Source organism: Cervus elaphus, chromosome 19 (genome assembly GCF_910594005.1).
Source record: "Cervus elaphus chromosome 19, mCerEla1.1, whole genome shotgun sequence".
Taxonomy (NCBI): domain Eukaryota; kingdom Metazoa; phylum Chordata; class Mammalia; order Artiodactyla; family Cervidae; genus Cervus; species Cervus elaphus.
Genome location: NC_057833.1, coordinates 24742522 through 24758723, shown reverse-complemented (window position 1 = coordinate 24758723; position 16202 = coordinate 24742522). Strand labels below are relative to the sequence as shown.

The 16202-nt window shown below is 40.8% G+C and overlaps 1 protein-coding gene across 3 annotated transcripts in view; it reads right to left on the bottom strand.

Moving 5' to 3' along the window:
- The window catches only part of FNDC3B (fibronectin type III domain containing 3B), a 352800-nt gene extending 349024 nt beyond the window's left edge, over positions 1-3776 (bottom strand). Inside the window, exon 1 of one of the 3 annotated variants that reach the window (XM_043875197.1) lies at positions 3562-3776. The gene's annotated coding sequence lies outside the window, so the exon portion shown is untranslated. Of the gene's footprint in view, positions 1-1532; positions 1812-2663; positions 2792-3561 lie in introns of those variants that run through there. The other 2 variants (XM_043875198.1, XM_043875199.1) reach the window with 2 other exon arrangements.
- Between the last annotated feature and the right edge of the window lie 12426 nt (positions 3777-16202).

The following is a 16202-nucleotide window of genomic DNA, read 5'->3' as shown; positions in this document are numbered from 1 at the left end:
ATTAAATCCACTTATCAGAAAACTATTTGACCATATGCCACCAAGAGAATCTTTCTTTGGTAGTAAAGCAATGATTTTAATTCTTCAGATTAATTGTGCAGCTAGATGAGAAAAAGTGAATGCTGGTTAAGTTATTTTACCTGAATGAACACATTTGAAAAAAATCACCCAATGACCGGATAAATGGATATTGGGGGTAGTTTTTTCAACTTCTTATTAGTGATTTTTTCATACCTTCCCCTACTTACACTCCTTTATTACACTGAAAATAACCAACAATTCCTATAAGCAGTTATTTCAATTAAACAGAAAATGTCATTTAAAATCTTCGTCTATCAGTTTTTACTATGACAGGCAAGTATTTTTAAAACAATTATTTGCTTGTTTTTGAGCTACAGGTAATCTAGTATTTGAATTCCACTTAAGAACTAAATCTAAGCATCTTCTGGTGGTATGGAAGAAAGAAAACTGAACCAGGCAATCTTAAAAAGGAATGGGACCCAGTTAAACAGAAATAGATTTGAGAGAAAGTTCTACTTTACAGTCCCCAAAATCGGGGTACCTAACCACTAGCCACAAGTAGCAGTTTAAAATAACTAAAAATAAATACAATTTAAAATGTAGTTCTTCTACCCAACAGGCCACATTTTAAATGATGCAACAGTTACACGCGCCTGGTGACTGCCATACTTGGACAGCACAGATATAAAACCATTTCCATCACCAAAGAAAATTCTATATGATCTTGTGCAAGTTACTAAACTTCTATGAACCTCAATGCTTTGTCTATAAAATGTCCTTAACATCACCTAAATTGAAAGAATTTTAATGAGATGTTAAAAAAAAAAACACTATATGCAGTACTTAGTACATATTAGATATCCAAAAGAGTAACTATTAATACAATCTAGTATTGCATTTTAATCCAAGATCACAAGCAGGGAACAAGTCATTCCCCCTCACTGGGCCTCATTTTCCTAAAACTGAAGTTGGGAGGTTCTTCAGGTTTTCAGTTCTAAGGACACTAGCAAATGTTGCCACTTTAAATGTTAGGCAAAACTCCTACTGAGTAAACTACTACCTAGGCTCCTAGAGCCAGCTTCCTAACTGATCCCAACCATTCCTCCAGAAATCCCAGAAGACTGACTCTCCAATATAGCCCATGGTCTGACATGAGCTATTTATAAAGTCTGTCTTAAAAGGTTACTGCAATATCTTTTTGAAATTGTACATACTGTAATTAGAAGCTACAACCTCCTATTCCATGATGATATCTTACAGTTTTAAGATCTCTTTTAAAATGAACACTATCTTTATGTAGAATTCTTTTCTCTTAGGAGCATATAAACCAAAACACTTTAAAAGCACCTACGAGTTTAAGTACCATTTTTTAGTGACTTTTTCTTTCTACCAAGTATGCCTCATTCTTGGCCAGCTTGTGCATGACCCTCTCATGTCTAAACAAAGTGAGAATTATATCCTTACAGGTGAGGTCCCTTTGCAGGATCAGAAAGCAAGACCAAAGACTTTACCGTCATTAACAGCTGCTCCCCGGGAGCCAGGAAATTTACAAAACGCAGGTTCCACAGAGGCCGCTTCCAACCAAGGGGAACCACGGGCCCCCATACAAGGCACAAAACCAGGGCCACAGGCTGCTCTTGGCGTGGCTGCAGGGCTCTTCCCCCGGGCGTAGTCCCAGGCCCAGAGTCACAGCTCTAACTTGAAAGTAAAGAGCAGCTCAGGCAGTAGAAATCAGAACAGAGCATTTTTGCCAGAGGCCAGAAGCCTCAAAAAAAAAAAAAAAAAAAAGTGTTATTGCAGAGCAGATTCCTTTTCTTCCGGGTCTGTCTGCTCCCTCTGACTCTTTGCCCACAACCACCGTGCCTCCCCTTTCCCAATGCCCCACCTCTCCACATTAAAAAAAAAGAAGAAAAAAAAAAAAAGGTGGCGTATTCCCTCTTCCTTAGCTTTCCCTACGAGAGCCTGGAAACTGGAGGAAATTCAAATCAAATTAACTGCACATCAAAAAATAAACAGACAAGCAATAAAGGGGGGTGCCCACCCAACAAAAGACCTCGCCCGTTCCAAAACATGATTAAGCTTGGGTAGAAGATAGGGAGGGAGACTAGAAACCAACAAGGATGGAGAGATCAAAATATGAATCTGCGGCCCCGGCGTCGGCCCACTGCGGCCAAATTCCAAATCTTGTTTCAAGAACGTGCTGAACTGATGAGAAAAAAATTAAAAGTTTTAACTTTTAAGGAAGTCCGCAAACGGCAGTCTAGATAAAATGCCATCGCTTTCCCTTAGTCAAAGATAGAAGGGTGGGAGTTGAGATTCGAAAAGCTCCAACTCCAACCGCGCACTCCTGGAAGCCTCCCCGCCAACGGCGCCGCCGGGCGGCCCTGCCCCGTCTCCGGGGACATCAGGCCCGGGTGCTCGGGCTCCTTCGGGGCGCGGGGACCGGACCTTTGGGAAAGTTCGCGGGCAGAGCCCGAGGGCCCACTTTCCGCCGGGAGTGACAAGCCCTTCCCACGCCGGGCGGCCCCCGCCCAGCCGCGGGCACCAGACGGTCCGCGCGGCCCCTCCCGGCCGCCTCGGGGCGCGGATTCCGCCCGCCCGCCCCACCCCGGCCCGGGAGCCCCTCGGGGTGACCGACTGACCGGAGCTACGCTGGCCCACACACCGGGTCGCCCGCTCCTTCCCGCCGCGCCCCGCTCCCCCGCCCGAGTTTCCAGCCGCCAGGCTCGCCGAGTCCGGCCGCCGCCGCCGGTTACCGCCCCCAGCCCGGGGGGAGCCCGGGGGGCAGGACGGGGAGGGAGGACGTGGCGCGCACTGAGGTGGCCAGCGACGAGGCGGGGAGTGTCCCTGAGAGGCCTGGCCTGGGCGGGGGGCCGGCTCGGGCTCGGGACCCTCCCCGCGAGCATCCCCGGGTCGGAGGTCCCGGCCCGCCCCCGCCTGGCGAGGAGAGGCGGCCCCGACTTCCAGCCCCACTTCGCACACCCGCCCTCCTCCCTCCACCATATGGAAATCTACAGCCTCAGAAAGTGACACGTCGAAGATTCCTCGGCCTCTCCGCCCGCCCTCCCCCTCCTGGGCAGCGTTCCTGCCGCGGAGATTCCGGGAGGGGGAGCGGATTCCTCGGACAAAATCTGCTGGGGAGGCTGGGGAGGACGAGGGGGGAGGGAGAGCCCGGGAACCACTGCCCAGATTTTTTTTTTTTCCATCAAGAAAGAATCTACCCGTTTCTTTCCCTCCTCCAAACCTTGGCCAGCTGCGTGGATGAGCGGGGGCCCTGAGCCCAGTAAGACGCGGCCCCAAAGCGGAGGCCGGCACCCCCCACACCGGGCCCCCTGTTCCCGGGGTGCCCAGACCAGCGCAGGGCGCCCCAGCACTCTGGCGGCAAGTTTTCCTCTGGAAGCCCAATGCTCCCGAAGCGCTCCGGGGCAGACACGCACTTTGGCGGACTCTGCGTCCGGACGGGGCTTTCCAGTGCCCCAGCGCGGCGGCAGAGACTTGGGATACCGGTCCCCTCCAGACTCCCGCTCCTGCATCCCTTACCTTCCCTGGGGCTGAAACGCGGGGCTCCGGGCGCGCCACACACCGGGTCTCCCACGCCTCCCCAGCCGACAGCCCCGAGAATCCCTGCCGCCCCTTCGCTGCTCCCGCCGCCGCCGCCGCCGTCCCCACCGCCGATCTCCTCCTCCTCCTCCGGCCGCCGCCGCCGCTCAAATAACTACCAGGAGGGTTAGAGACGGGATTCCGCCATGTCAATGATGTCGGGACCACATGGGGATTTGGGGCCCGCCCACTGCCGTAATCTGCGGAGTATAATCGCCTGCACAAGCTCCGATTCGCAGGAACTGTGGGATCCTCCGTTCCCCCCTAGTCCTGCATAACTATCCAGAAACTCCTTTTAGTTCAGCCAGACTTTAAAGAAGTCTGAGGCTTAAGAGAACTAGCAACTCCTGAAAGGCGAGGAGTTCATGTTGGGCCAAGATCGCCAACACCGGTATAAATGCGGGGTTTGCTGAGTAATTATCAGAGTTAAGAATATGACATTTTTTCATTTGCACATATATAACTTTTTTAAAAATCCCCACAACCTTGTGAGCTGTTTTGTCACCTCCTTTCTCTATTTCCCTCAGCACTTTGTTCATACCATTCACATAGCATTAAGAGATTTTATTATATTAATACCAAAGTTACAATGTTTGTTTCCCCCTTTCAATGCCCAGTATGCGCTCCTAAGAGCAGAGACTGTTCCTTACTCCTGTATTTCTGTATCAAACAGAGTATAATGCATAGGGCACAGTAGGTCTCATTAGGTCCCAGTATAAACTGCAGTGTTTATACTAATTAAGCCAAATGTAATGTATCCTGTTGTATAGACTCAAAATGGTAAACTGACTGCATCCCATGTCACCCCTCAAATTATCCAGGCAGACAAGAAAGTAGAAGTTATCCCAAAGAGGCCACTCGCCCTTTTAGCTTCCCAGGTATTCTAAATAATTACATTTAGCCTCACTTATTAGGCTACAAAGCAGGACTGGGTAACAACCAGATGCAACTTTCATTGATCTAAAAAATACACAAAAACCATTTGTCAAATAAAGTTATTGTACATAGTACTGTATTAAAGCCTGAAGAACATAAAAGAATACTGAGAAATAGCTCCTTTTCTCATGAAATTTGCGGTTCTTTCTTGCAGATGAGAGGAGTAATGATGAGTCTGTGCATTGGGGCCCTCGGCCCTGACTGACTTCTTTTCCCAAATGCTCCCAAAGGATCTCTTGAAGCCATCTTTCTAGAACAAGGTTCCAATCCTAGGTCGTAGTCCTGTATTGGAAGGGAAAAAAGAAAACTCAGAGATTCCCCAGCTCCTGCCTCAGCTTCTCTGGCTTGTCCCTGAGCCATGGCCTCCAGCCCAGCTGAACTCTCCCGACCTCCAAGCACCTATGTCACTCTATACATGCTTTCACTCTGTCTGGAGCATACTTCTTCCTTTCCCCTATCTAAAGAGCATTTCCTCATCTTTGATCACTCCCTCCCTCCCTTCCCATAGTCTCCAGCTGTTTTCCCCACAATCTCATAATCCTTTTCAGTTCTTCTCACATTGCTCCGAAGTTATTGTATATCTCTTCCACTTGACTGGTCTTGTTCATTTTTGTATCCCCACCATTAACCTAGCATTGAGCTTTGAATACAATACCCCCCTTATAAATGTTTGTTGAATAAATTAATTTTAAAGGATATGGAAGAATCTGAATGACTAGATAAATGGCCAAACTTCAGAGGGTGGAAGTTTGAATCTAAGTGTAGAAAGACAGGCTTGGCAAAGGAAGTGAAAGCAAGCAAGAGAAATTCAGAAAACAGAATTATTTCTCCTAGTTTCTACCACTAGACTGAATGTGTTCTAATTAAGAAGAAGAATCAATGACACAAAATTACTTAAAATTTTAAATGCATTTTCATATATATAATCTCAGTGTTTCATTTGTCTTCTTATCCTAATGCCTAACATCAGTTTTGGCACAGAATAGAAATCCAATCAGTGTTTGCAAAATGAGAGGAAGTATGGTGTAGTGGAAAAAGCATGGAAATTGTAATTAGACAAAAGCCAGTGACGTTGGTCAAGCTTTTAAAGTTCTCTACGCCTGGGTCATTTATTTATTAACTGGTGATACTGCCTTCCTGCTGAGGTTGTAAGGAATAAAAACCTCTAGCACCTGATATTCAATATATAAATACTGCTTCCTCCCCTTGAATGAATGAATGAAGATGCCTTTACTACAGGGAAATTTTTGAGAGGGCTCCCAACTACATGTTGAAGGATTTAAATTTATTACAATGAGAAATCACTGTAGGATTATGAAGGCGTGAAGTGACTGAAGTAGGTTTCAAAGTTGATTATTCTGGCAGTAGGATGTAGAATACGGTTCATATCATAGAGGTATGCCCTGAACCTATGTGGGAGATATGAAGTCTTAGCCCAGAGAGTTAGTTCTGCAAATGGGAAGGAAGACCTCAACTTAAGGCAATAAGTATTACCATCTGGTGTTGACAACCCAAGTCATCTGCCACCCTAGGTCCTAAGTGATCGAACTACAGTCATAACTCTGCTCCAAAAGCAACTTGGGACTTGCTCTAGTACAAAAATTAATATCCAAACGAGATGCCTAGAAGTTAAGGCCTATAACAAAATATACAGACTTAAAAACCCTTCCATTACCCATTGTAATGTGGGTTGAGTTGTATCTTAAAATTTAAAGAAAAAGTTCAAAGTCAAACTTCCTGATCTTAGATAACTTACTTTATAACAAAAGAAATGCAACTTTAACATATTTGAAACTAGCATTGAAAAGGTCTCAAGCCATAAAACTTGTACTACTTCTCAGCCTAAGATTTCTAAATTCACTTGCTGATCACGTTAGCTAGTAATATCTAATATCTAGAAGACCCACCCAGGTTCTCAGTCTTCACATCCTACCTCTGCCTGCAGCTAAGGTTGCTAGATTCTCATAGGCAAGCTCAGTCCTGTCTCTCATCCTGAAACACAATCTTGACCTTAGAGGGTATTAACTCTTTGCATCTACCCTTTGCTCTAATGTTCTGAGCCAGATCTGATGCCAGCTACAATATGAATATTGATGAAGAGCCAATTAATCCAGTTTTAAAGACTTAAGAATTCACTGGAGTATGAACTAGACTAAAGGATAGCTGGCTCAGTCAATAATAAAATCTAAGAGCAACGTTGCAACTTTACATTTCTCCAGAACAGTTTAACCAGTCAGCCTGTAGCCTCACCTTCCTTACTATTGTTCATTGCAAGACAAGGGAAAATTGTAGCTCTGTGTGTGTTTTTTTGTGTGTGTATTTGAAGTCATTTCAAACAAGAAGATCTGATCCACAGTTATCAAAACTATTCAGGTAGAAGGTGAATAGCTGTCAGGGCTCATAAAATCACAGGGTTGATGGCGAGCTAAAGGTTTTTGGCCTGCTCACTCCCAAAGCAGAATCTTTGCTCCATATCAGTGACGGCTTAGCACCCAATCTCAGACTGGGCACCACCAGGAAAAGGGAAAAATGCTTCTTGCCAGGACAGCCTTTTATCAACAATTCTAGACCTAAACTAAGACTTCTAAAACCTGCCTCCTTGAAATTTGTCCACATTGGTCCTTTTTCTGCCCTCTGGAGGCAGGTAAAGTAACAACAGTCACCTTCCACATGACTTCCCTGTCAATAAATTGACTACACCTGTCACACCTGTTCTCTTTTCCTGGATAAACTTGAACTCTTCATCTCATCCACATAGCTTCCAGATCTCTCTTCATCCTTTTCTTCCACCACCTCTAGCTACCTACTTGTCCAACAGCTCTGAAACCTAGATATTCAGATTCTATCTGTAGTATTTCAAGTATGATAAGCACACAGTCACAAAGTGGTACCCCTTCTGGCTTGAATTGAGACAAAATGCTTGTATCATTACAATTTAATATTGTGTTAATTTTCTTAGCAGACTCTTCGTTCTGTTAACTCGTTCTTTTTTCTTCCATAAAAAGTTGTCAACCTGGGCATACATCAGGAATACAACTGACTCTATTTTAATTGATTTGAGTTAATGTTAAGTTGTTGAATATTTAACTTTATTAAATTTCATTTTTAAGTTCCATTCTTACATTCCAACCTATCTAGTACTTCCTGGACATTAAGTCTATCATCAAAAAACCTTTCCCAGCTCTGTCACATTAAATAAGCATGATTTCTATGTTCCCATTCAAGTCACTAAAAAAGCACCAAACAAGGCCAAGAACTACTAGTAATTTTTCTCAGACTGGAAAAAAAAAGCTATAAATCCGTCCATCACACTGACTTTCTCTGAACTCCTCACGACAGGGGAGCCGGTTGGGTCTGACTTCCTTTATAGTCATTGTTACCACTCTTGCTCACACTCACACCTGATTTATTCCCATGATCACTTTTTCTTCCTAAGATGTCAAGACTTCAGTATGGTACACTGGTCTCTTCACACCAGGTGTGCTAAATATTATCTTCCTCAAACAAATTCAAAATTTGGCCTGGATAGAAATACATGTAGATATAGATATATTTGTCCTTCACAGGGAGATGAAGCAAAGAAATATCTTTAGCTCAGGCTGCATGCCTCAAATACAAACCATTGTAGTCAAGGAAAGATCCTGAGATTTGACCAGAAAGCAATGAGGTGGAAAATGTAAACGTATTGAAGAGCCTGCTGGGTCCACTCTATTTGTGAAGAGCTGGATATCACATTTGAAATTGTTTCTTGTCTTTTGTGTATTTACTGCAATATTTCTTTTATTAATAGTTATTAGAAGCATAGTTATTGGTATTTCACATATAATCTGTGTGCCTCAGAACTCAGTGTAACTCAGGGGGTTAAATCACATATGGTATTCATTAATACCCTTTTTCTGACTCTGACAGCCATGATTATTGCAGGACGTCTCACTACCCTCATACTCTTCCTGGTTCTTTCTAGAAGTTTCCTGTAAGTTTATGAGCACATTTTTTCAGCTTTCCTCGGTAACTTATTAACCCAGCCAGAGCAGCTAATGTGGCATGTCCCACGGTACTGAGCCTTCTGCGTGGGAGAAACCTGAAGAGCCCACCCAGCTTACCCCTTGAGGCCAGCACCACCCTGAGACAGGGCTTCCCTGGTGGCTCAGATGGTAAAAGAATCTCCCCATAATGCAGGAGACCCAGTTCGACCCCTGGGTTGGGAAGATCCCCTGGAGTAGGAAATGGCAAACCACTCCAGTATTCTTGACTGGAGAACTCCATAGACAGAACAGCCTGATGGGCTGTGTCCCTGGGGCCACAAAGAGTCAGAACATGAATGAGCAACTAAGACTTCACTTCACCCTGGGATAGACTCACTTCTCTTTCTCTCTTTGACAATGTGTATAATTAACACACAGCATTGTCTAAGTTTAAGGTGTATGGCATAATTATCTGATTTATAAACATCATGTAGTGATTATCAGCACAATTTTAGTGACCATCTGTTATCTCATATAGATAGAGAAGTATAGAAATAAAAAATGAAATTTTTTTTGTGTTGAGAATTCTTAGGATTTAGTCTCAACAACTTTCATATACAACATTTCATATACATATACATTTCATATATTTATCATGTTGTACATTATATCTCTAGTATTTATTTATCTCACAACTGTAAATTTGTACCTTTTGACTGCCTTCATCCAATTCCCCTTCCTGCCTCTGGTAACCATGAGTCTGATCTCATTTTCTATGAGTTAGCTTGTTTGTTTTTAAAATATAATTGACCTAAAATATAGATGACCTATAGTTCTCATTAAACAACATAGTAATTCATCATTTCTATACATTTCAAAGTGATCACTAGGATAAGTCTAGTTATAATATGTCTCTACAAAAAGATATTACTAAAAAAATATAGTTGTTGACTATATTCCCTACACTATACATTTCTTACCTGTGATTCATTCATTTTGCAACTGGAAGTTTGTAAATCTTAATCTCCCTCACCTATTTCTTTGCTCCCTCTGCACCTCTTTCCTCTAACAAACACTTATTTGTTCTCTGTATCTATAACTCTGTTTATATTTTGTCATGTTTGTTTATTTGGGGTTTTTTTTTTTAGATTTCACATGCAAATGAAATCACACAGCATTTATCTTTCACTGTCTGATTTATTTCACTTAGCATAATACCCTCAAGTTCCATCCTTGTCAAAAATGGCAGAATTTCATTCCTTCTCATGACAATAATATTCCACTGTATATATTAATATATTGTTGTGAACAATGCTGCAAAGAATATGGGAGTACAAATATCTCTTCAAGATTCTAATTTCTTTTTTTTCAGGATATATACTCAATAGTGGGACTGCTGGATCATATGGTAGTTCTATTTTTAGTATTTTGAGGAACCTCCATACTGTGTTCCATAGAGGCAGCGCCAATTTACATTCCCACCAACGGTGTTGAAAATTCCCTTTTATCCACATACTCATCAACACTTGTTTTCTGTTGCTTTCTGAAATAGCCATTCTAACAGATGTGAGAGGGTAATAGCTCATTAATGTTTTGATTGGCTTTAATTCTTTTTAAAATATTTGGTAGAATTCATCAGGGAAACCATATAACCCTGAGTTTTTTGTGGTGGTTGTTCTTGGGAGATTTTGATGATTGATTCAATTTCTTTACTCTTTATTGGTCTGTTCAGATTTTCTATTTCTTCATGATTCAATCTTAGTAAGTGTATGTTTCTAGGAATTTATTCATTTCTTCTATGTTATCCAATTTGTTAGTATATAAATGTTCATAGTAGTTATTTCCGCACTATCAGTGGTAATGTCTTCTCCTTCATTTCTGATTTTATTCATTTGAGTCTTCTCTCTCTTCTTTTGTTAGTTTAGCTAAGGATTTGTTGATTTTGTTTATTTTTTTCAAATGACAAACTCAGTTTTATTGATCTTTCCTATTGCTTTTCTTGTCTCTAATTCACTTATTGAATTACCCAAAAATTTCCTTTGGTTTTTAAGTAAAAATAAAAGACACACGTTTCATTTTTACCAAGAACTTTATGGAACAACATATTCACCATTCTGTTCCACCACCTTCTGCCATTTTTCAGACAACTTCAAAGTTCCATCTTCCCAAAACTTTTTATCTTTTTTGAGCAAAGAACTGTTCCAGGTGCCTTTTACAGTTTTCCAGGGAATTGAATTTTTTTCCATTAAGAGAATTTTGTAAAGACCTAAATAAACAAATATCCAAAGCTACAATGTCTGGTGAATACAGCAGATGAATCAGAACTTCCCAGTCAGGCTGTAGCAGTTTTCGCCTGATCATCAAAGAAACATGTGGTCTTGCATTATTCTAATGGAAGATTATGCATTTCTGTTGACTAATTCCAGAAACCTTAATTTGGTTTAGTTGGGAGCAGTACTTGAAATTAATCATCTGGTTTTCTGGAAGGAATAGAGGACTCCCTTCCAATCCCATCACATTCACAGCATCACCTTCTTTGGATGAAGACTGGTCTTTGGTGTGGTTGGTGGTGGTTCATTTTGCTTGCCCCACAATCTCTTCCATTTCACATTATTGTTAAGTATCCACTTTTCATCACCTGTCACAATTTGTTTTAAATACAGAACGTTTTTTGTTATGTTTCAGTGGAGAAATGCAAGTGGAAATACGATCAAGAAGGTTTTTTTCCTGCTTAACTTATGTAGAACCCAAGTGTCAAAGTGATTAACATGCCAATCTGGTACAGATGATTTTCAACACTTGATTTGGATATTTTGAGTATCTCAGCTGTCTCCCATGTGGTATAACATCAATTGTTCTCAATTAATGTATCGATGTAATCCCTATCAACTTCAACGGGTCTACCCAACTGTGAAACATCATCAAACAAGAAATCTCAGCATGAAACTTCACAAACCACTTTTGACATGTTCAATCAGTCACAGCATCTTCCCCATACACTTCACAAATCTTTTGTTGTGTTTCAGTTGGATTTTTACCTTTCTTAAAATAGTAAACTATAACATGCTGAAAATGTTGCTCTTTTTTCTTCCATCTTCAATATTAAAATGGCTACACATTTATTTAACTTACATGCAGAGTACATCATATGAAATGCCAGGCTGGATAAACCACAAGCTGGAATCAAGACTGCCAGGAGAAATATCAACAACTTCAGATATGCAGAAGATATCACTCTTATGGCAGAATGTGAAGAGAAACTAAAGTGCCTCTTGATGAAGGTAAAAGAGGAGAGTGGAAAAGCTGGCTTAAAACTCAACATTCAAAAAACTAAGATCATGGCACCCAGTTCCATCACTTCATGGCTAATAGATGGGGAAACAATGGAAACAGTGAGAGACTTTATTTTCTTGTGCTTTATTTTCTTTGGGCTCCAAAACCACTGTAGATGGTGACTGCAGCCATGAAATTAAAAGAATTCCTTGGAAGAAAAGCTATGACAAATCTAGACAGTGTATGAGAAAGCAGAGACTTCACTTTGCCAACAAAGGTCCATATAGTCAAAGCTATGATTTTTCCAGTAGTCATGTATGGATGTGAGAGTTGGACCATAAAAAGGCTGAGCACTGAAGAATTGATGCTGCTGAACTGTGGTGTTGGAGAAGACTCTTGAGAGTCCCTTGGACTGTAAGGAGATCCAACCAGTCCATCCTAAAGGAGATCAGTCCTGAATATTCATTGGAAGGACTGATGCTGAAGCTGAAGCTCCAATACTTTGGCCACCTGATGCTAAGAGCTGACTCATTAGAAAAAGACCCTGATGCTGGAAAAGACTGAAGGCAGGAGGAGAAGGGGATGACAGAGGACAAGATGATTGGATGACATCACTGACTCAATGGACTTGGGTCTGACCAAGCTCCATGAGATGGTGAAGGACCGGGAACCCTGGAGTGCTGCAGTCCATGGGGTTGCAAAGAGTCAGAGATGACTGAAGGAACAAAAAACAAAAAAACCTGACGTATCTATGGAGTAAGATGACATCTTAAGTCCCTTTAGCTCTAACTTTCTGTGATTCTATGAATGAATTAATTAATATTTGGTAAACAAAACATACTTATACTTTGTCCATAAAGATATCACTATATTTGTATCTAGACTGTTCTGCTGGTTCAGTAATCATATCAATAAGATTAACCTGATATGCCTTATTTGAATGAGCTTATGTGGCTCCTAGTGATTCATTCTCAATTCCTCTCACTGCCCAACTGCAAATTATTCAATAGACTAGAGCTGTAGTGGGGATTGCTGCCTTAGACTGGGAGACTTCTCTAAATTTCATCATATTATAAAAAGGAGGAAGGTTTTTCAAAAGAAATGTTATCATATACTTTTTATCAGAAGTATATATGGCATATTCAAGATCAGCCCTATGAGGAGATAGCCATGTATTGGATTGTTACAAATTAAGGGGAGTTAATTTGAGCTTCTCTTCATTTGTAACATATGAATCAGACCACCTTGAGTTATTAGTCATAAGATCATAAATGAAAGTCTAAATGAGAGATAGGTCAAAACAACATTATTGTTGGAACATTACAGTCAATATGATAAAAAAAAGTTAGTGTATGAATGAATTACATTGATATCTATAATGCAAAGAGAGGCTGATCTTTAATGAACACATTGATATTCTGTCTATAAAAGAGAGATTTTCAGGATGGCAGAAATCAAGAGCATAGAGGGTATTTCAAGAGTGTAAAGTGTCTTTGTATGCACCTCAAATTACTCCGTCTACTTAGCTTTTGACTCTTCCCTATATGGCAGCAATTGCAATGAGCACTTTCCACTCTTTTTTTTTCTTAGTATTAAAATTCACAAAGAGGTAAATGGTGTGTGTGGTGGCCATGAAAAATTACTCTCTCAGATCTCCCGCTCTAAGGAGCATAGTTGATGGATAATTCCACTTGCCTTGCCCCTGCATCCGCCACCACATTCTATGAGGCCACATTTTCTCCAGACTGCTCTCAGTGAGTGAGTGAACACGTGGTATGAAGGTATGAATGAGAGGTATGAAGATTCCTTCAGGGCATGGGGTCTTATAATGAGTGGCTTTGTGGCTTCCCTGGTGGCTCAGATGGTAAGGTGTCTGCCTACAATGTAGGAGACCCGGGTTCGATCCCTGGGTTGGGAAGATCCCCTGGAGAAAGAAATGGCAACCCACTCCAGTACCCTTGCCTGGAAAATTCCACGGACAGAGGAGCCTGGTAGTCTACAGTCCATGGGGTCACAGAGAGTCGGACACAGCTGAGCAACTTCACTTTCTTTTGGGTTTCCCAGGTGGCACTACTGGTAAAGAACCTGCCTGCCAATGCAAGAGATGTAAGAGATGCAGGTTTGATCCCTGGGTTGGGACGATCCCCTGGAGGAAGCTATGACAACCCCCTCCGGTATTCTTTCCTGGAGAATCCCCATGGACAGAGGAGCCTGGTGGACTATAGTCCACAGGGTTGCACAGAGTCAAACACAACTGAAGTGACTTAGCATGTCTGCAATGGTTCAAAGACTCCACTTTGGGCTGGCCAAAACTTTGTTAGAATTGAGATATAGTCTGAGCCTCTTCTTACCCAGTCCTGCTAAATCCTTTCTCCTCTCCTTTCACAGGTATCAGACCTGCATTGCAGTCTGAGGCTTTCCTTACCTACACCTACTTTTTCTCCCTTTATTTTTCACAGGAGTTTCCCCCAGTAAATCTCTTGCATGTCTAATACTGTGTTCACCTCTGCCTCTTAGGGGATGTTATTTAACATAATATGGAAAATTAAGAACCTCATTAGCTACTATCCCTGAAATTTTTGGAAATAAATTAACTGCCCTCCTAGATATTTTGGTTTTACTGTAAGAAAACAAGAATTAAGCTCACTGAATACATTATTTTGAAGAGGATAGCAACTGTATTTCATTTCTCACTAATGCCAGTGTTGGATATTTTCCTCCAAATCTACTCTCTCCCTTGCTCTGTGTTTCCAAAGGCTAGCCTCATTCACTGGACTCAGATCAACAGGCTTTCTTGCTCTCTGGCTTCTGGTTGAGTTTCACCATAAGAAATACACATGAATATGGGAGAACGGGAAGATTGTGTGGTTGTGTTTTTATTTTTCAGGTTCTTCCATGTCAAGCCACAGGCTGGCGTTAGTATGCTCTTCTACCAAAGGCAACAGCTCCTATCAAGATGCTGAAGGTAGTGACAGATTCTCAAATACTTCATCACACCCTGTTGCTTTCCCCTAACCTTGCCCACACTTTGTGATTAGTCCCTTTGTTAAAGTCTCTTCTGTTTCCTACTTGTTTCCTGCTAGAACTCAAGGTGATATTTAAAAATTCCCTGGTCATTCTGGGGGTATAGAGCAGGTAATGACTATTTTTACAAGTCCTTTTCTCTATTTATTTACTAGATTACATTTTCTGTTTGGTATGCTATCTCATCTTTGCTTGCTGGGTTTATATCTATTCTTAGGAAGTAGAATGCCAATGGTGATACCATGTTGAAAACATAGTTTATTTTTACTGTTGTTGAGATGTAAAATGATGTTGATTATAATCATAACATTATACATTTTATTCACATTCAATCTTTTTCCACATAAAATCTATATAGAGATATTTTTATTTATCATTTATGAACTTTTCTCTGTGTTATATTTCAACAGAAAGGTTTTTTAAAGTCTTTATGATATATACTACATTATTTGCAGAAATAATAAAAAGAAAAATAAGACTTTATGATTAAATCAATATCTAACATTCATTTAGGCCTATATACTTCCCCATGAAAATTGCTTTAGTTGCAGCTAACAAGTTGTGATATGGAGCAATTTCATAGGAATTTAGATCTAATTATTTTCCAGTATCTATGATTATTTCTTAATTAATATACAAATTATTCAGAAATATATTTTGAAATTTCCAAATACAAGGATATTTTATCTATTAAATGATCTTCAATTTTTTGTGAGCTAGTATTTGATACATTTCTTTTTATTAGTGCAAATGTAAGAAAATATATATGTCTAATTACTGAGTACATGGTTCCAAATATGTATTAGACCAAAGGCATTTGAAGTGTTTTTGAAATGTCTATATCCTTATTTATGTTCTTCTATTATATCTATCAGTTATTGAAAGAGATACCTTAATATCTGCATTTAATGTACTAAAGAATAAATCCACTTTACTCTTCATTGTTGTACAATAAACTATTTTGTCCATCCGGCATTTCTCAGTGTTTGTGACAGATTTTCACCATTAGCTTTGTCCACTGACTTTCTGGAAGTGAAAATCTCTGCAACTAATATGTTTGTATTACTCCTGTTTCACAAGTGAGGAAACAGAGGCATGCAAAATTTAAAGCATTTTCCTCATGTCATACATGTAGCAAGTGGCATTTCCAGGAGTTAAACCTAGTGGCCTTTAGCCATGTGCTCTACTGACATTATTTATCATCATCATTATTATCATCACAGTATTTATAAATGACTCTGCCTATTATCTAGTAATAATATAATTTAGTAGTACTAAAGTATCCAAGTCTGTGGTAGAGGGAATGAGAGTGGGTGCTGACTTTATTTTTTAGCTAGATTCCCTCCTGGCAGCAAAATGCCTCCAGCAGTTCTAGACCACATA